The sequence below is a fragment of the Hetaerina americana genome, unplaced genomic scaffold, assembly GCF_022747635.1.
Source record: "Hetaerina americana unplaced genomic scaffold, ioHetAmer1.1.p SCAF_2, whole genome shotgun sequence".
NCBI classification, from domain to species: domain Eukaryota; kingdom Metazoa; phylum Arthropoda; class Insecta; order Odonata; family Calopterygidae; genus Hetaerina; species Hetaerina americana.
The window spans coordinates 82,811,282-82,834,089 of record NW_027286763.1 but is presented as its reverse complement, the minus strand read 5'-3'; the positions used below and the strand labels follow the sequence as shown (position 1 = coordinate 82,834,089).

The following is a 22,808-nucleotide window of genomic DNA, read 5'->3' as shown; positions in this document are numbered from 1 at the left end:
GATTCGTAACTGTAAATTATAATAGGTCATCAACATATAACAGCAATCTGCATCAGAAAATAATTTCATGGAAATGCGCCCTTTTACATTCAGAAATTATATTAACACAGAGATTTTTCACAGCAGAAAAAAACTAAGGCCATATGACTAAAAATAACTCTGACTGTATCAATTCCAATTTTAGTCAAATGTGCCGACAATTTCATACAGACACACATGTCCAACTCCGGTGTTCTCCACAAACATCATGCCATAGAGAAATAATCTTTCGTCTTACGATTATGTAAACTTAATAAACATTTAAAATAAATTAGCTGAATAATGAATTTTATTACTCAATTGTAATTGAAACGTTCGGCAATGGCGTCTGCGCTGCGAAAAACTGACTTAACCATTATCGGTGCCAACGGTGCCCTTCATAATGGCTATTAAACTTTGGTCTTTGTTGGCAACGGAAGACTACATTCATAAGACAAAGGGTATCAGCTCAAGCGATTGACTTTAGCCTTAGTAATGTCCTGTTTACATTATGCAAAGCACATTTCCAGTACCTATTTGAGATAAAAGTTATTGCGACTACAGTAATTGCTATTTCGAAGAAAGATAGAATACTTTACGATGTAGTAGGTATGACATTAAAATTATTTGAACGAGCAAGACATAAAAAATGAGTCATTTTATGCTGAATTTAAAATTGGGTTCGAATTAAATTTGAAAGTGATACGTTGGTGACCTTTTGTCTGCAAGTCGATGGTGATCAGAAGGGTCATTTCAACTCACATACCAATGTTATCAAGTCAGTAACCTACCCTTGGAAAATAATTTACCGTACCCTGATTTCTAACATTGGAAATATTAATATTTGAACTGCATTAAGTGTCAAATTTAGCTAAAAATACATCCAAAGGAAAGCCATCGTCATTCCATTACGGTAATGCAGTCAGAGAAGAAATTCAAACAAAAAACTTATAATATCACAAGACAATTTATGTGGAAAAATCTAAATTGAATATTATTAATTCAGAAAAAGGCAAGTTAAAATATGTCCCGATGTAACATCTTACCTTATGACATCACAATACAACAATTGAGTTCCCATAAATATGAAGCAACACAAAGTTAACCTGTGCCCCAACAAACGAGCATCGATATAGCGCCTCCACTGCTATATTCGAAAACTAGATACAACTCCACCTCTGGAGTTTACTTTAGCTGCTATGAACATTCATACGATTCTTCAAAGCTTATTACGAGAAAGAATATTTTACGATTACGACAATCTCCTACCCCCTCAGCTAGGTAATTGATAATCTTAAGACACGGAATGCAGATTCTAGCGGGCAAAGGAAAGAGAAACTACCAGGTGAGCCTAAGGAACGGAGTTATCATTAAAAGAGATCAAATCTAGATTTTGAAAAAACCCTATCCCTTGACCCAGAGGAGACTTCCGTTCCAGTTAGTACCTCCTCTTTCAAGGTTCCCTTACAATCACGTGGCCTCCCCCGGGCAAACGTGGAAGAATATTACAGCGCGCCGAAATACGACTTTGGGTCAAGCAGGTGTTCAATGAAACTCGAATTTTCACCCTTATTCAAATATTTTCACAATGTAGCTATTCACTTTCAGAAACTTCAATGGCTCCCGAAGAGTATACGCAATTAATTTTCCATTAATGCACACTGGAGCTCAATATCTACATTTTCTATATATGGCAATACAAAACCAAACGTTTGTTCCCAGGCATTCCTTTCGTAAACAGACGGAAGGTCAATTAACATTGACCATTAACAATCTTAGCCTTAACCCCACAGGAAATAATAACCACAATCGAAGAGTAGGTTGAATTAATTCACAACTGAGGCCTCACTTCGGCAAAGAAAAGGTCGATAAAGAGGTTTCGGCAGTTACTGAGAAGATTTTTCACAACCATACCAATCGAAAGATTCACACGAAAGATACGTTTGTTCAAGAGATTTAATTCCATTTGCGCACGCAACAAGAAAGCTACGGGTTTGACTACATGTTAGCCATAATTTTGAAAATTTGGAAAAAAATACTCAAAAATGTTCCGATTTCCTTGTCTCTTGCTCATAAATGTGAGGTTAATGCAAACAGTTTAGTTGGTCTTCTTTCTCGAAAACTAAAATACGTTCAGAAATAACCTCATCGGAAGTGGCATAACAATCAATTAACGCTAGAGTAATCAAAATCCTGAGGATGAACATAAACAAATTGCTTTGAATGATAACTTCCTTCTACTAAATCAGCATTTTGTCTCACCACTACGAATATTAATAATAACATTTTTTGACAAATATATTCTATAATAACCACGACGCGGGTATTGGTGTCAGGTTGAAATACATTTAAAAAAAAGAGATAGGAAAATAAGTCTGCAAAATAACAATTTTCTGCAGGCAAAAAAAGGTGGAGAGATAAAGAATAAGTGAACACAATGTCGTTAACCACTTAAAGCGAAATGAGCCTATTACAGAGCACGTGGGCTATATTCTTTTCACTGCTAGCAAAAACAGCATCCTCAATTTATTTCCATCCACTCCTATAACGCTTTTCTCAAGACTCTTCCGGCTAAAGTCCCATGATGCGTCAGGACGCCAATGTTCCCATAAGGTATCTCAAACAAATTCGCTCCAACAAGAAGCGTCCGTCTTACAGAAACAAGACAGGCTTATTATTTTAGAAAGAGTTGCTGAAAATCAGGATTTTTATCATTTCACGACGTCAGTGGTCGTATCGCAACGAAAACTTTACAAAGGAATAAAGCTTTCTATGAAAAGACAATACGGGGTTCTTACAATTGATCTTTTGCTTAACAGGCGACAGCGCAATGAGATGAGAAATCATGAAATGGCGGTAAAAATTAATATCCTTAATAAACATTTTTGTGCCCGAGTAAAAAAAAACAACGGTTTATCTGCCCAACAACCACACATTTTAAAGTGACATGATTCAAAGGGATGTAGATAATTCCCGTTGAGGAAGACGTAAAAAATGTAAAATCAATTAGCGCAACTGGACACATCTATAAAATCAATTCAATTAGGGTTATGATTCGAGTCAGCCAAATCGCAATAACTACTAAAAAAAACTTAAGGTACGTGCAAAGTAATTACGGAGATAACAGTCACTACTAAAAATGGTATTTTAAGTGACCACTACCACGCGATAATGACGACAGGTTCTAAAAACATCGAAGCCAAAACGGGAGTCATTAACAAGCCAGCGAAATTTCCGATCATGTCTATAGCTTGTGCTACGCCGGACCGTAAAAGTTATCATGGGAGACTGTCGATAAATGTTAAAAAGATTATGATCAGGGTATTTAAAACAGAGTGCAAATCGTTAAATATGACTTTTGTAAAGGCTTGCCTTGTTTGTGTGTCACGCATTCATTCCATGAAATTACCCATTCACGGGTTTGCGTACGTGAAATCGATTTATAGTGAATTAAAGCCTAAATTCTGAGTTATTCTAAGCAATCAATTTGCGTTGCATTTGTTTCATTTAGTCATGAATGGATTATAAATTGTTCGACCCAAGAGGTAAAATATCAATGATTCTTTAATCTTTTATTAATGATTTCTGATTAACGCACAGGTATCCGTCGAATATTAAATAACAGGGAAGATTGAATTGGGTAGATCAGTTAACCGAAAAAAAACCTTTGAAAACTTATCAAGAGATTAAAAGAAACCCACGCGCACATTTAAGAAGAAGACGAGATCCGAGGCCAAAGGGTTCGGACGATATCTCGAGGCACGGCACGTATCGACGGGTTTGGACGCGGATCGTGACCTTATCGCGGTAGGAAGCGGCGGAGCTTGCTGCACAGGAAGATCACCCCCCTTTCCCACAAGACGGGCATATCCTCTCCTCCTCCCCCCACCCTCTTTATTTAGAACCACCCCCACCCCCCCTGTCGAAGGCTCCCCGAGCACGCATAGACGCCTCGCGATCTCTTCCTCCCGTCCTCACCGCCCTCCTCCCCGTCCTCCTCGCGGGCACAACCACCCTCCTCTCCGGCTACCGCTCTCGACAAGAGGGAGACTCGCAGCGAGGACAAATACACGACACTCATCCCACGGCACAATGGAAACTTAAGTTCACGACGAGACCACGAGATATGCGTCTCCATTCCCTCCATCCGGGCGAAGCGCATAACAACACTGGGCGACGCCATATTCTCCACGGGCGAGAGAGGTATAAAAAAATAATGATAATAAAAAGGCAAGGTTAAAAAACAAGCATACATCGATGAAGCTCATCATTTGATTGCCACAAAGAGAAAAATTATACCCGGAATTCTACCCCCTTTTTCGGATACGTACTTAGGGAAATTGCCTTCGTGTGAGAAGGCAACTTCAACATGCACGATACATTCCTCGCGTGCATACGATGAGCCTTTGATTTCTTTCGAATTTCTTCTTTTTTCCATCGGAACCATACAAAATCTTATTCGCACCGTTATCCACTCATGACAGGTTCACAGTTCAAGTTTCGGACTACGTACGTTCGCAGAAAATCGAATTAATCTCTATGAGAAAGGTTCAACCGCGTTGGCATTTGAACTTAACTGTCTGATGAACTTACGAAACTTCCAGACGACGAATCTGCAAGTAGAATTACGTGTGTGCGACAGTTACCGGTCCCGTAAATACTTCTTCTCAGAAAATTAACTTTTTAGACGTGATTCAAAGTGATTATCTCAGTTTATTTATGCGCATCTTAAGGGCAATATCCACTTAAACGGATAATTACACCTTAGGGCGTGAGTGTGCATATATACTCAGACAGTCTGACCCGCAGAAGGCCCAAAGGCAGGTCAAAAGCTTAAACTTTCTGAAATGTGATTGTCCTTCTAAGTGTTAATTAAATTAATAAATAAATAAATACATATATATATATATATATAAACACATATAAACATATACATATGTGCATATATGTATTTTAACAAATATATGTATTTATTCATTCACATGGAAATAGATATCTACATCTACATCGATACCCTACAAGCCACCAAAAAGGTGTGTGGCAGGGGGGTGCAGCACCAGAAGGAAAGAGTAAGGAATGAGGGGGTTGGGGTTTTTCAAATGGATGGGGAAAGGTAAGGGGAACCTGCAAAAAATATATAATATATATATATGTATATATATACATATTAAATATAAGGAAAAGGGATAGGAACACACATAAAAGGGGAACACAGGACAGCTGGGGATGGCGGAATCGAGCAGATCACAAGTGCAAAAATATTTCCTCGACCTGTCCGCCACGTGGCGGGTTTTAGTGTTTGAATGTTTGTGTGTGGGTATATATATATATATATATATATATATATATATATATATATATAATAAATTGGACAGCAAGAAACAATATAGAAACACGCAAAAAGATCACTCCCGCGTTATTTCTTTATCATTTAGACGGAATTCTGCTCCGTCTTCGTCGGAAGATATAGATTATATATACACATATATAAATATATAAATAAATATATATATATATATGTGTGTGTGTATGTGTGTATGTATATATATACATATATATACCTACATGTATAAAACTTGTGTGGGAGTCTCACGGATGTGAATAATACTGCACACCAAGATAGCACTAGCTATTGAGTTCCTTCTCTCCCTTGAGAAAGGTGGCAGCCCCACCAAAAACACGGAGTACGCGTGAGTTTTCTTTTTGGTGTTTCTTTTTGTCCATGCTATCTTGGTGTACTATGATTAAGTGCACTGCTATTACGTTAAGTCTTTTTCCTATGTATCATCTGTGTCAGTGTTAATAACCCGAAAATAAACTAAGGAATTTTAAAGCGCTATCAAACATTTCATCAGTAACTCAAGATTACCATAACGAGCGCAATTGTTTACGCTCGCTACACACACACAAATGCCCCAACTGAAAATGGTTATCTCGTATTTCTCAATGAGAATCTTATCCATGAATCAGGGGCATAAGTGCACTCAAATGTTTATGTAACATTTTTGTTCATTTTTTTGTGATCTACTGGAACATTTTACCTAAAAAGAAGAAATCCACGATCATGGGTTACAAGACTGCTGACGTATTTCTCTTGATTTTGACTTTTGGAAACTATCAAATACCAGGCTTATTGGCATCAATTTTTTTCCTTTGTCGGGATTAGACCACGACACACGTAAACACCCACGACCTTGGCGCAGGCAGGGAGACGTACTAAAATACCGAAAACCGAATATAAAAAAATGTTTCGAGGATTGGATCAAGCGCTGGCATAAGTGTGTTGCAGTCGATGGGGATTACTTTGAAGGGGACAATATAGATTTAGATGAATAAACTTGTATTTTTAATTTTCTGAATAAATTCCGGGAAATTTTAGATCAAGGTAGTATTTATCTCTTTGGAGATACTATTGCATTGATGTTCCCATTTCGGGCTCTTTATCTTTCTCAATCACGAAAAGGCGCCTTCTTTTTCTAACTTAATGTAAACCACGTCAGCCGTCTCCCTTTCTTGGCACCGTAATAAGGAAGAATCTTTCGCTGTAAATTTAAAAGGAGCTACACTTCTTGAAACTCTTTTATCGACCGTTTTTTTGTCAAGACTTCAATTACGAGGGTCATCCGGAAAGTAGTACCCGTTCGTGCCGCATGAAGTGCTGACGACGCGAGTAGCCGCTGGACGAGGTCAGATAGCTTCAGTGGCTTGTCTGCCTTCTCTGAGCCAAGTTGCGTGACGCTAGCATTGCCTGTGTTGTTTCTGTGATTGTTTACAATGTTTAAAAAAATTGAGAACGCCGCCAGTTGTGAAGTGAGGGCAGTGATTAAATTCCTCAATGCAAGAAACGTTCGCCCATGTGATATTCATCGCCAATTAAAGGAGGTGTATGGAGACAATGTAATGGACGAGTCGTCTGTTCGGCGGTGGTGTCGCAACTTCAACATGGGGAGGGGGAACACACACGACGATGAGCGTTCGGGGAGACCGTCTGTCATTACAGACCAACTGGTGAGCTCAGTTGACGAATTCGTGAGGAACGATCGGCGCGTCACAATTGATGACATCTGTGAGCATTTTCCCAATGTTTCTCGAACAATTGTTCATGAAATTGTTAAACACCATCTGCATTATGCAAAAATTTGTGCAAGATGGGTCCCTCGCGTATCTCAATGAGCTGGCGGCGAAGGACTATGCAGCAGGAATACAGAAACTTGTCACACGTTATGACAAATGCCTTAATTTGCTTGGAGATTATGTTGAGAAGTAGTTTAAAGTATCCTCTTTCAAATAAAATTTTTTATGTTTGTTAATATTTACTTTTGTGTCTTTATTTCACGAACGGGTACTACTTTCCGGATGACCCTCGTATATAAAAAATTAATGACGGATGACAAATGAAGAAAATTGCTTTGACACATTTTCGCGTTTCTTTTTCAAAACCAATGTCCCGCGGGTAAAAAACAATCACTGATATTACGAAATATATAGCCATGTCTTGACATTTTTTTTCCATTAAAACCCAATCAAAATCATAAAGCCAAGAAAATTATCAAAATCGTAATTATATTTATTCATTATTATTCCATTGAAATTACATAAGACCCTGGGTATAGAAAATATTCCCGCAGAACTACTTAAGGGTTCAGGAAAAAGTTGAGAGAAGAATTTTTAATGGACGTTCATTATTTTTTTTATTGTAGCATCAATGAGGAAGGAACTTGACCGGAAGATGTCGTCAGATCAGTAATAGTTCCCATCCATTTAAGGGAACTGCAACCTTAGTTAAAGACTATTGAATATTTTTTATTTCGCACGCAGCTGCAGCGGTTTTCATGATCTTCAATAGGAGGATGGAGAGAGCACGGCAAATGATTGCTTAGGGGATTATCAGTTTGTGTTCAAGAAGGGGAGAGGTACACGTGATGCAAATGCAGTAATGAGGTCACTAATAGAGAAGAACATAGAATACAATCTGGACGTATTTGTTTGTTTTATAGATTTCGAGAAGGCATTTGATAAAGTTAATTGGGTAGAATTAATGAATGCATTACATTTAGGAGTAGATTGGAGGGCAAGAAGACATCCGCAACCTGTGCATGAGGGAAACTGCTCAGGTGAGTGTAGCGAATAAGGAGTTGGGATGGGCCGTGTCAGGAAGAAGAGAAAAACAAGGATATCCATATGCATTTTAAATGACTTTTTAACTTCCCGCAGAATTCTGTTCACAGACTTTTCTACTAAGTAGAGCCAGAAAGCCTTTAGTATAAGGATATTCATTTTCATCCGTGCTTTTCATCTACATTTACATAATACCCCGCAAGCCGCCGCAAGGGCGTGTGGCGGGGGGTGTTAGGTCACCAACCGTAAAAAGGAAAAATACCACATGCAAAAAAACAACACGGAAAATTACACCCACAGCAGCGCACACACTCATGCAAAAATCCCTTCATCTAATACTCATGCAAACACATATACCGCAAAACAACTAAAAAACTGCACCCCATGATGCAGCACGAAAGCCATCCTACAACACGGAAGCCAGGACAAAACAAGCAAGAAATTGAAACACCACATGAAAATGCACCACGAAACACTCTACCCCCAAAGAGTCTGTAAAAGGCAGGGAATGCGACCCAACGTTGCAGGTAGCAGGAATTTCCCCCCGCGGAGAGGGACAAGGGATTGAAAGGGAAACTTAAAAACAGATGAACAGAACACGAATGAGGTCATTCGGAAAGAATGGGTTATTATAGCAAAACACATAAGGTTAGTGGAAGAGCATGCATTTAAATACAACTAATTATTTTTTAGACGCTGAGGGTGGCAAGTGGAATTTTTGCTGTCTATAACCCTGCAGTTGCTATCCCGTATTGTCCGTGGGAAGAAGGAGACCTTGAGTCGGCTAGTTCTGGCATCTATTTCCCGAATTTTATAGGCATGATCCAAGCGACCAATGCATGTAGGAGTACGAGTACTTTTCAAGTTATATGTCAAGAAAATGGTACAAATGGTAAGGGAGGGACTGGAGTTAGGAGTGAAATTCGGAGTGGAAGGCATAAATTCCATTTTCTTCCAATTCCATTTTTTCCAATTCCATCCAATTTCAGAAGTTTTAAGTATAAATGTAAAGCAGCCACTGGGTAATAAACTTCATTGTAGTTATTAAAATATTGTTTGTATGTGATGTGGACGGCATTTTGTATGTGATGTGGAAGTGTCATTGTATGTAAGAATATTTTGTCTCTTACCTGTTTTTCTAGTGCGTGTATGTATGCAATTTTCGTTGTAAGAGTTATCCTTGACCAAACTTTACCGTTGATACCAGGAAAATCGCCTAATTGCAACGTAATTCTAAAATAAATAAATAAATAAAATCATTTTTGGTTTGAGGATGATCAAGCTTGTTAGATGGGAGGACGTTAGGCAAGCGAGAGAAGGGTAAGAAAAGGATGCATCCGGAATTGAAGAACGGTTTATTGTAATGTGGGATTTCAAGTTGTCTTATTAGGCGAGTCAAATACATATAGTAGGGTAGAGTCTGTGTCCATTCAAACCTTAACTTAAACGGTTGACGACCTATTAAGAATCTTGTTCACACATGGAATTTCAAGGGTGTAAAAAAACACCAAATAGGAAGGTCTTTTCAGAAATACCTGAAAACTCACTAGGGATATTTGTCCATAAACATAAAGAATCATATTATAGATTCTTTTTAATAAATAAAATCAATATTGTATAAAAAAAGTGCCATTCTTCTTTAAAATAACGAAGACAATGCACTTCCTTTTAAATACCTGAGATTAGCCATACCAAGTTATGTCCATTAATACTTTCCCTATTATATCGCTCTTACGATTAATAATTCAGATACATGGTAAGTGGCATTAAACAAAAGTAGTAGTTACTAATAAGTATGACCGAAGACATTTTTTGTGGCAATTGTGGAGCACGACGATAGAATTCGCTCTCATTTTTGGAGCAAATATATCCATATCCCGATCGCAAAAAATACGCATGGAAACATTTTCCGGAAAAAAAGCGCTCATATGATATTCCAGACAGCATTCCGGCATATTCACCGTCACAGTGCTGAACACTAGCGGTGACTGGCGGAACGGTATGCCAAGTTCCATCCTCCCCGGAGGTCCGGATCCAAAAGCTGTCCGGCGAAGATTTCCCCACCACACCAAGCTCCGAGGGTAAGACAGTGCCATTAGCTGTAATTCATTCAGTCCCATGAATCTACGTTCATCCCTCAGACGAATATAGCTCGCGGAAAACGACTCGTAGGAATGAGGGCCAAACTCTTTCAAAACGGCTCTTAAGAATCAAGCAAAATTATGGAATAGGAGGGGAAAAAAAACATTTATATTTTTACAGGTTTGTGTGCTCTAAAATTTAACTTCGGTTACTTATGATACGATACACAATATAGTCTCGGGATATGATGTTGGAAGTAGTTACTATTCAAGTCTCAAATATCCTCTTTATTTTGGAAAACTCTTTCAAAATCAAAGGAGAACTTATCATCAACTGAAATTCTGTATAAAAAGTACAGAACCCCAGGAGACATTTGGTTTCGTGCTGTGAATTTTACAAAGTAAATTAAATTTATAGTTCGCGGTGAGATGGATGAAAGCCAGTGAAGTGAGTATAACCAAGCAAAGCGAACGGAGTTAAAAGAGATAATAGTATACAGTAAATGCCACTTGTGAAACACGCCATCTTGTTTATTTGGCATTCTATCATATATATATATTCTATATTTGTTGACATTGTTGTCATGTATGTATAACTGGGAGCAATTACAGCCGAGTCACCAAAAGGTTAAATCAATGGAGAAACAGCTCTAATTCCATAGATGAACCAAAGGAACCGAATTTTTGCGAAGCTTTTAGAAGTCTAATTTCATATTCATCGATAATTTAAATATGTAGGTATACAAAATGCATTTTCCTGAAACAAGGCATTTTGTAATTTTAAATAAAAATTGTTAAAGTTTAATTTGTTTGAACATTATTCACATTTCATGCAGTATTTTATATTTTTGTACATTATTCATACTCGTATAAATCAATGGACAAGAACGATGAAAAGGAAAGCGACTACGTACCTATGCAACCTCTAATTAACTCTTTGCGGTCTCCGAAACTTTGGAGTAATTTTGGAGACTACACAGTCGTACGGTTCAAATGGAGAATAACTATTGCCTTGATGTAAACACCTTAATACATACGGTCAATACTAAAGCTACATGGCAATGAAAGGAAAATAATCAACCATCCGAAAAGAGAAAATGATTGATTAATAGAAAACAATACACCACCTCAGGAGAAGGCAGCAGCCTCGTCTCGCGATGTATTCGACAATCTCAAAAAAAACATAACTTTGCACGTTCGAAAAAAATAGCGTCCCTGACCTCGAGACAATAGAATCATTCAGTACGGACGATCTACAATTACAATTGATTTACAAAAACAATCAAAACGCATTAATCTGATGGCCGTGGGAGTGTAAATTCTCTTTGCGCTTCTTAAAAAGAGATGCAAACGCAGGAAAATCTTCAAATCAGATAGGTAACGTGCACAAATACACACCCCTCCCGTGTTTCGGATGGATGGGTAACCGGAGATATCTTTGAGAAAGTGAGTGAAAGATGGTGAAACTGGGAAGTATGTGTGTGTGTGTGTGTTCGACCTTTATGTGTGTTCCTATCCCTTTTCCATATATCTGTTTCTATATAAATGAGTATTTGTTCGCCGTTTGGCGGGATTTCGTGTTTGAATGTGTTTGTGTGTGTATATAGAAATATACATATATATATATATATATATATAATATAATTTTAATTAATTGAACAACTTCTAATAACACGGAAGTTAAAAAACAGAGTGGCTTTGGAACAGCGGATAATCATAAAAAAATTAAGGTCGAACGTTGAGAAGCAGGACAACTTTTTATGTTATTAACTCCACTTATGTACGTAATGTGATCGATATAGTTGTGCTGAAGGGCAAATTAATGGTAAGACACAAAAATAACGATGGAGAGAAAGAAATACCTAGCAAACGGCTACAGATGTACCAGTCCCATTTTGAGTAACGTTTCCATGCACGTGAAAAGACGTCCACTGTCTCAAATTACTGATCTTTGGCTTGGGGTACCGAGGCAGCGCTCACGAAGAAATGCGATAACATAGAAGGCTAATTCGTCATCCGATTGCCCAAGATTATTCGCTACGGTGGCTGTGATGACCATACTCATTTATCTCTCACTGCTGCAGCCTACAACTAGGTATATGAGCACCGCGGACAATTGCCTTAACTACTCTGATTACAAGTACTCAACAATAAAAAGCATCATCAAGAAGCGAATGACTAGGTTTTCTCATAATCATCTTTTAAATGCTATACCTTGTCGTAATAGCCACGTCTCTTTTCATTGCTCTTTCTTTCCATTTGGCATACGATGCCAAGTTGATCTCTTACTCAATGTTTTTGAAGAATGCAGCTGTGAAGACGTCTTCTTGGTTTCTTTCCTACCACTTTACTTTCGAATATGGGTGAATAGTATTTGATTATTCCTTAACATGAGTCCAATCAGTTTTACCCTCCTTTGCCACATTACTTTTTTAATTAATCTACTTTCATTCACTTCATACAAATATTTCCCATTACTTTTTCTCTCAATCCAGTTTAATTTCATCAATTTCCTTTAGATTCACATTTCCGATGCCTCAAACTCGATTCTTTCCGCATTCCCGATGGATGGATATTTCACATCTATTTAATGATACACACGGAAGGAACGTTTTGGCAATCTTTTTCCGAGTGCCAATGTTCCTATGATTATTAATTAGTATGTTCTTTTTGCATTAAAAATCTTGTTTCGCTAAAGCTACTCTTCTTTTAATATCTGCCTTGTATTTGTATTCGTTATTAATAATGCCCCTCAGGTAGGAAACATATTCAACCTGCTCAAAGATTGTTTAGTCTATTTTTATGTTACTTTCTTTTCTCTTTCCTATTACCATTGTTCTCGTCTTCTTGTTAGTCCTTAATTTAAAACCTTCCAAGATTTTTGGGCAGTATTTTGAGCATCCTATTCAGGTCTTCTTCATTGTCTGCGATTATTGCTATATCACCTACAAAGCGGGCACCAAGAATATTTCCTTCGTTTTCTTTAACGCATTTGGTATTTTCTTTCACTGGTATGATTGTATTGTATAAGTACATTCAAAATGTAAGGTGAAAGGGGAAGGCCTTGTCTTATACCACTTCTCCTAACTGCTTCTTTGTTACATCCTTCGATATCAATTTAGGTCTTTTGTGTCTCGAATTAAATAAACACCATTCTTCTAACTTTCCAATCAATACCCATTTCCGTCAACTTTTGAAATAACAGTCCCCACTCAACTTTTATCTAAGGCTTTCCATAAGTCTATAAAAGTCGCATATGCCTTTCTATTAACCTCAATCCTCCTCTCTTCTTATATTTTCCAGCGTAGATGATTAGTGAATATATATTTACGGATGAAAACCACTCTGAAAAAAGGCTGCAGGTTAGTTTTTAAACCTCCTGGAAGTATAAGCCACTACCCTTCGTTACTCATAGTTATCCCCAAGCTTTGGGAGTCTATTAGGGATACCCTCCGTCAAAAATTCATACGTAATTTGAGATTTAGCGGACTCTCCTAAGAGACTCCCACAGCTGGGCCGGGCAGACAACAAGAAATGATTCTACGAAGAAGTTAAATGTGCGAATAATTCATAATTACGACTGCAAAGCACCTATTATGAAGAAGACGTCATTCCAATCGCAAACTTCTGTCGCGATGATACGAAGTGCTTAGCATATAACATTCTGGAACAGCCTCGTGATGGTTCCACCCCCAACATGGAGGCGGCCTGGCGTTGGGTCGGAGTACGGGTCGCCTCCGACGGCTGCGTGGCGCGCTCATGATAAATACTGCCATATGGTAGATGCAGCTCCTAATGAGACTGCACGCGAGGCAGCTGGCTCGGCAGTCGCTCAAGCCGCCCTATAATTCAACCCTAGTTCCTCCCCAAACCCTTGTTTCTCACACAAAAAGGTATTTTAGGACCGTCACACAGCACACTCTCACGTCTTCCTCCGTTCGTCTCACGGCGACCAGTCTGGCGACTCCTGCCTTGACACACGCCTCGGCCCGTATTCTAATGGTAAACCGTCGCCCAAAAACCCCACTCTCACAATTCACGTAATTTGTAGGCCGTATTGTCCCATGCACTCTATTCCCCGTAAGTATGTTCTTGGTGTCGCTAAACACAAAATTCCCTACAAAGAACTTATGTTGAAAGGGACGAAGGGTCCAACAACAAGGATAAAAATCATTACTGCGAGATATCTATCAATCCAAGGATTGTTTCGAGACAGTTCCGTAATCTAAACCACCAATATCTTCAATCTATCTGCAGTTCCTTCCACTGACATTTTCCATTACCTAATTCGCGCAATTCATCCATTGTGATCCTTTCTACTCTTCCCTTCTATTGTTCTTTCATTTACGGCCTTCAGCGAAGTGTCATGCCTCACGATGTCCAATTAGTTCGCCTCTTCTCTTGTAAATGTCCTCCATAGGGTTGTCTTCACCCACTCTTCGAAGACTTATACATTCGCCACCCTGTCAATCCATTACGTTTCCATCGCTGAAGAATAAATACCAATTCTGAAGGGCTATGCGCCTCCAATTATGTAGAGGTTGGGAGTGACGATTGAGAAAACGGCCCCTAAATATCGGTGCCGCAATAAACTACCATCAGAGAAGCCATTTCTTTACAAAAACTAACGATTATAACACTCGTATTTCCCTTCGAATGGTAGGTAGTATAAACAGCAGTGCGAGGGGTTTGGAGCATAAAACTTGGATGGAAAGAACAAGCATTACATAAGACGATCTCGTGGATGGTATGAGGGAAATACTCGTATTAAAGCCGAAGGAAATTTGGATAAGGCAAAAATAACGAGATGGTAAGAGTAGTTCCAAACGGCAGAGGAAAGGAGAGATTGTCCGGTAAGTGGGTGCGGGATAGGGTGGGGAATAGACATTTTGGAGGTTTTAGGCATTGCTCAAAATTGATTGTAAAAATATACATATAAAACCATAAAAATATTAACACATTCAAAAGTGAGCAAAGTGTCACGGGGAAAGGAGGAAATTCGCGATGTTGCCATTCCGGGACAGCGCAATTTAATGTGAAGAACGAACATTTTTAAGGACTTCCAGGCTTTTCACGATGCCATTTCTCCCTCATGCATGTCTAAGAGCCAGACTCTCCTCTCTAAGAGTGAGACTCCTCTCCGCCATAAACACCGTCGTATATTACCTTGGAATGACTCCATCCATTCCCACTTCCAACGAAACCTTTGGCACTCTATTCCTTCTCCGTTCCCTTTAACCTTTCTTTTTAATTCATCCTCCATCATTGCCGCAGCCATAAGGGTACTACCCTCCTCATAGCCGCTCTTATTCCTACGTAGTCTGTGTTTTGACTTTTTGCGAACTCTATAAAAATGATTCACGTCACATTTCATTACGATAGGCTCTCAGAATTTTTTTTCGGTTCTGTGGCGTTGAAAGTTTTATTATATCGCACACTACCAGTAACGATTTGATTTTGCTATTTCCACAGTGGAGTCGACATCGCATTATGGAACCAAAAGGCAATGTATAACATGCATAACTACAAACACTACATCATAGAAGAGATTATCAATTCTGATTTACTTTACACAATCCTTGTCACACTCATTACAAAGAGAGAACAAACCAATTCCAACAGCTAGCGAAATTAGAGTCACTGACTCATTATTATTTCTCTTCTCCCTCAAGAGAACATTCATTTTTTAGAGTACAATAGGGAAAAGTTGAACTCCATCATCCTTTCGACACCTGTTCGTACTTTATATCTTCATCCCCGATTCGAATATCAGACTTTCCTTGCCTTAATAGTGTTAATTCCGCTGATTTTGGAATAACAACCATTTTGCGGATAAAGAAGAGGTGGTACGTAAATGTAACGTGATCATTTTACATAAAATTCCTATGATTTCATGAAAAGCAGACTCCCCGATCCAGTGAGAACTAAAACATTAGTGTCAGAAATTGTATGAAATCCTATACAAGAAAGAAATGAAACATGGGGTCGGAAATAAATTTCCCACCTTGATAAATAAAATTTAATGGGATCTTTAACATTAAATAAAAATGTAAACTGCGTTTACTCGGTAGAAATGTGAAATCGTATTATTTACTACGCATAGCAGAGAAACAATTACTTCCGTATTCCATAACAAGGTGAACCGTTGCAAAAATGAATAAACAAATTTTTCGCTAATTATTTACAGTTAAGCTACTTAAAAAATGCACCCGACGAAATCTGACGTGGTCTTATTCGTTCTTCAGCAACCATTAATCAACATTTGCATGCACCCTACGGTCAAGGCTGATATTCTTGAGGTTCGAGAAATGAGTCGTATGGAACGACAGAAAATAACGGCCGAGTGCTGGAGAGAATAATTTCCGCGAACTCGCACAAATAAGGCTTCGTTCGCCAGATTTGCCGCCTTGTAAGATCCAATACTGCATTTAAAAAGTGCATTTCGGCTTCGGCTCTGAATATTTTCCACAGTTGAGCAGACAAAGAGCAATGACCATTAAATGCATTATTTTCTATAGTTACATTAAAGGAGGTTTGGCGCGAAATGCATTTGTAAGTTCCGAGGAAAGATAAAACGGTACTCCTTCAAGGTCAAACCTTGACCAGGACCTTAGTGATTTCCCTTATTAAGCTATCTTAATCCCTTTTCTCTCAGCGAAAAATCCTCATAACACAACCAGAGACAACACCAAAAATTACGTTATCACCGATTTACAGCAAGAGGCCTATTCGACGAGGCAAATTAAAATGAGCCCGGGCACGAGCATGATGGACTACTAAATTTGCATTTCGACCGAACCTCACCCTCAGAGCTGGCTTGAAAACAGTTTGCCAGCATTAGGAAATCACACATTTGAATGAATTGGGAAAAACCAAAGAGTATATCGCAGAAAATAGGGATAGATTGGAGGGACAGGAGGCTAATCCGCAACCTGCAATGTCTCAGACTACTCAGGTGCGAGTGGGGGAAGGAGAGTCCGGATGGACAGCGTTCAGTGTAAGGCAGGGTTGTCCATTACCACCGGTACCGTTCAACGTATATGTTGAGAATTTGATTAAAGAGGCATGGGAAGAACTGGAAATAGGAATGAGAGTCAGCGGGGTATTAATAAAATTAGTTAGGTTTGCTGATAACCAAACTCTAGTTCGTCAGTCAGCCAAGGGGTTGCAAGCATTGCTGAGCGAATCGGAAATTCAGTGCGACAGGTATGGGATGAGAATCATTATTAATAAAACAAAGGTTATGCGATTTTCTAGAAAGAAAAAGGCTAAGCTAAACATAAAAATAGGATGGCAAAAACTAGTGCAGCAGGGACAGTTTACATATCTCGGAAGGGTTTTGGACCAGAATGGTCAAGGTAGAAGGGACGTAAGGAGAAGAAATGCGTTAGGCAAAGAAGCTTGCGCAAGAAGGAAGGAATTGATGACAGGGACGTTGAGTAAGGATTAAAATTAAGAAAAGACCCGTTAAAACTTTGACGTGGAGGGTAGTTATGTACGGCACGGAAACGTGATCATTGAAGCAGGATGATAGGCGTACATTCGAGGCTTGGGTGTAGAGTGGAGAAGGATGGAGAAGGTGAAGTGGATAGAAAGGAAAACAAATGAGGAAGTGGTGGGTACGGCGGGGAGGTAAGGGTATTGTTAGGAGAAACCATAAGAAGACAGGAAAGGTGGATGCAAAGGATATTGATCGGCAGTAAGATGTTGAAGACTGTGATAGAGGGGAGAATGTTAGGCAAACGATGAAGGGGCAGAAATAGAATAGGGATGTTGTACGGAATGAAGGGAGGAGGGAATTGTACGGAGATGAAGAGGGGCTTGCTATAGAGTAGAATGTTGGGTTGAGTTTTGTTAGGAGGGACAAAATATTTATTTGGTAGTTTTGTCCATCAAAAACCTACCTTAATCGGTCGATTACCTAATCAAATACACTATTATATAAACAAACGGCCTTAGGCATTTATCTAAAAATACCACCCAATAACGTTTTTGCTATGATAGGAGCATTTTAATTTCCGCCTATCAAATTTTTATCATGATTTACAAATGAATTGTAAAATAACCTCGACTGTTCCCCCTACATAACTCTTTTAAGTACGTTCAGGAATGCAGGGAAAGAGAAATCGGTAAAGTTACAAAGAAGTACTAAGTAACTAGTTGCCAAAATCACTTCGATTAGCAAGTTTTATTTTCTTGAACAGTTGCGATTGCTAAGTGTAACTACCAGGAACTCATGTCTCGAATATGCAACTCAATTTACAAACCATTGTAATGCATTTACATCTTTTAAAAGTATAGCAATAAATATTTTGCTATACTTTTCACATTAGCACCTTAATAGGGCATGATTTTTGCTATCTTAGAGGTAGTTTCAGGTTTGAAAAAGAGCTTTAGTTTTTAAAGAGGTTCTAAACCAACCTGCGCCTTGGAGAAATGGATCCCAAGTATGTAGCAGCATTGCTCGGTGAAAAATGAGCTCGAAGGTAAAAAAAAGCATTGGACTTCAATGTAATTAATCAAGACGGAACGACGCCAAATTGGATATTTTCTTCTGTTTCCTCAGGAATCCCTCTGGAGTTTACGGCCACTGAATTCCTCTGCCTTCTGCACACGGGGGAATCCTGATTCGCAATTGTGGAAAGTATCACGGGGGACGGGGATGAGACAGAGTGGGCATTGTGTCGAATGGGAAGTCCGTGGAGATACGCAGAGCTGGGTCGGGAGCAATCCAGGCGAGGGGAAGAGAGTTGTTCGGTGAGGGAGGGGGGGTCGTGGAAACGAGAGAGTTTAGCCTCTAGAGGGAGAGATAGAGAGGGGGAGATCGCGAAAGTGCTTAAACCAAAGGGGACTAAGTACCCTTGTCTGACGATCCCATTGTTGAAGACCGGGGTTGGGAAAGGAAAGGCCCGGCTTCAGGGAAATTAGAAAGCACGTCCATGCATGCAAAGAAACAGTTCACTGTGTCCAAAATTCATAATGGCGAAATCGCCACTCTTTCTCTTCATTTCTTTTGTGGATCCATCGCAGGGCTATCCACAGGCCACTCACGCGTGATCAAGCGAGGTCAAAATTATAGCGAACGATATTGAACAAGGAAGGGAAAGCCGCGAATGCAAACTGATAATCGCAAAGCGTGCAATATAAGCCGTTCACGTAAACCATACGGAATACTTTCTGAGAATAAAAATGGTCATCGAGATGGTTAGGTCTACTAGGTTTGCAGATGATCAAGCAGTAGTAAGTCAGGCGGGCAAGGGATTGCACTTATCACCGAGAGTTTACTGAAACAATGCAAAGGACATTGAGATGAGGAATAGCTACAAGAAAACAAAAGTAATGAGAATCTGGAGAATCTAAATCGGAAGGAATAAACTAGAGCGGTTGGAGCTCTTCATGTATTTATGTACAAGTACATATGTATTTGGGCAGTGTTGTAGAGGAAAATGGAAAGAGTAGTGGTGGACAATCAGGAGAAAAATCGCGTTAGAGAAAGAGGCATTATTAAGAAGAAAAGAATTCATGACGATTACACTGCGTAAAAATGTGAGCGAAAGATTAGTAAGGACATTTGAAATGCAGGCAGTGCTTTGTGGATCTTTGAGGAAAGAGGCTGAGCGTAGAATGGAGGCCTTGAGATGTTGGTTTGGCGGAGAATGAAGAGAATAAGTTGGATAGAAAGGAAGAATAAACACCCCTGTCCTAAACAGGGTGGGTATGGCAAAGAAGTTACTGGGAGAAATCCGAAACAGGCAGAGAAAGTGGATAGAGGAAATCTTGTAAGTTAGTGGTACATTCACGACCGTAATAAAAACGAGAACGCTGGGTAAAAGTGGTAGAGGAAGGAAGAGAGTAGGTTTTTTAGACAGCGTGAGGGCATGCAAAAGTTACAAAGAAATGAAAAAAGAAATAATGTAGGATAAAGAAAAAGGGATTTTATCGCGATACTTAACAGAAAATAACCATCAGGAACCGTATAAAACATACCTTTAATACCCTGCATTAATTTGTTTTCAATATGGAACTGAAGCAGGAGGATAGGTTGTCAAAAATGTCAAAATATATTAGATATGTCAAATATAATTAAGAACCAAGGAGCCCTGCCCTCTCAGGCAGTGAATTTCCAGGGGGTTTGAAGGAACAATTGTAATTCAATTTTCAGTTATTTCGGGGATCCAATTAATGGGTTGGGTCCAATATAAAAAAATATTATTATTTCTAGTCAACGCATGGGAATATTATAATAATATGATATCGCACTGCAATATTAAAGGCAAGGGATATAAGTGTAGATTGGACGCTTTCGAGACGTTGAAGTGGAGAAGAATGAAGTAGTAGGCATGCCAAGGGAAGAGAGAAAACTGTTGGGAGAAATTCGAAGAAGTCAGGACAAAAGAAGACACTGGGAGACAATAGAATGCTGAAGACTGCAATAGAGGGGAGAATGCTGGGGAAGCGAGGTAGAGAAAGGAGTAGGTAAGCATTTTGGATAGAACTAATTGAGGTAGTAAGTAGGTGGAATTGAAGAATGAGTTATTGAATTATGTATTATGAGAATAATGATATTTGTACACTGATGATAATTAAACGAGATACCAATATTTCTTTGATGAGGGTTGGAGAAACCGAGACCAAGTTTGACAAAATAGTATGCACGATTGTGTGGAGTAAATGAAAGATAGCCAAATCGCATTAGGTCACCGAGCACGTTTGCAGAGTTCAAAATATGTCATTAAGGATTTTGAAGACAGAAGAACCAATGAAGAAGAGTGAGAGCAGAAAGAAATCTCTGGAAAACAATGAGAAGGGATGGGAAAAGAAATCGCCGCATATTATAAGATACCGATAACCTGCGGTATACTGGTAATGAATAGAATGAGACAAGGGAGGTTGATACTCACGAGGGAAATAATGGCTGAAAGTGAAACCGAAGGACTATGAATACACGAAAAGTTAATTCCATAGGAACGAGCTGAGTGGAGAAGTGCGGTACAACATCCCTAGGGTCATTAACGATCGTTACGAAGGACTTTGAAAACGAGGAGATATACATTTCCAAAGAAATAACACGAGAACACCGAAAGCATCTCAATCGAAAAATTACACTTAACTCGCAGCATCGGTGTAAGACCAGTATATAGTATTTAAAAAAAAGTTGATGCGTGTATAGAGACAGTTAAGATATTAACGCTCATATTAATGCTCATATTTAAATAAAATATAAAGTGAAACAAAAAATTAAAAGGTGAACTAAGTTCCCTATAATATGTTTATCTCAATATTTTGAGTCAGTCGTTTGCCAAACTTTTATGTACAGTCAATTTTTGCCAGACCTTAGCAACGCCAGATCAAACTATGACTTTAAGCCTCGAAGCAAAATGCATATTCGGATTCGTTCCCAATAAACGAGCGTAGTCATGCCCAAAGAGTCTTCTCTTCCGCATTGAATACGTGCATAAAACCGAGGTACTAATTACAACAACGAATGAGTAAAGAGCAGGGAGGATAGAGACGGAAAAATTAACGCGTTTAAGACGATGTCAAAACGAGTTTTTCCAATAGAGATAGTCTTCCGAAAACAACATTCTAAATTTTAAAGTGGGAAGTTACTGACTCTTAAGCATTTAAAAGGCATGAATATATATAAAAAAACAACACTCTTTAGAATTCCAAACCCTGATGATGCATTCTCTACTGCTTGTATAATACCCATTCTCCTCATCCAACCTTTTTTTTAATTTCGCAACGACCAACCACTTCGTTGCATGCATGGAGGGGCACAACTGAGAGGAGACGGGAAGCTGGGAGAGAAAGGCGAATCCGGACTTGCTAACAGAACGCATACTGTAAAGACATTCTACCCAATAATGAAATCGCGATTCCATCTTATGCATGAATTTCAATCAGGAATTTTAACGATTACGAACATTTTGCTTTACGGATTCATGAAAGTAAACATTTGTGCGAAAACAGGAGGGATACTTCCACATCCATCCCCTGGGAAAAGGGAAAATATACGATTCACTAAAATACTAATCTCTAAGAACTAATTAAAGCAACGCATTAGTGCCGATTACAGGGGGGGAGGTGCTTCGCTTGCATTACGAGAATACGAGGCTATCCGTTAAGGACTCGAAATGACCGAGTAAATATATATTGACCTTAAATCCAGGACTTTGAAGAACCACAAAAGAGAGGAACGATCGATCAATAGCGTGGAGAGTTCCAAGTATGTATTTACGAGAAAATAGTTCACCTCCTCACTCCTTGGAGTGAGCAAAAATGTTCGGCGAACTCAGCAGGCCAAGGACGGGGCACACGGTCGTCGACGAAAGCACAAAAGGGGCAAATATCGGAAAATGCGAGCCTATTATTTAGGATCAATCAACAGCATAGACTAGCATCCCCATAGAACGCAAACATTTAGGTCGAATGTGCCCCTCAAATAACTGCAATGCGGTATCTAACTACCAATCATCAAGTGACATCCAGCCTCAGCTTTCAAACGGCTTAATTTTCTCTTCCCGATCAATTTTTCTAAACCACAATTTCTAATAATGTATTTTTCTAAAAAGTACTTTTTTCTAATAC

At 38.9% G+C, this 22,808-nt stretch overlaps 1 protein-coding gene across 6 annotated transcripts in view; it reads right to left on the bottom strand.

The window, feature by feature from the left end:
• The window catches only part of Wdr62 (WD repeat domain 62), a 446,434-nt gene that overhangs the window by 355,658 nt on the left and 67,968 nt on the right, over positions 1 to 22,808 (bottom strand). The gene's annotated exons all lie outside the window — the stretch shown is intronic.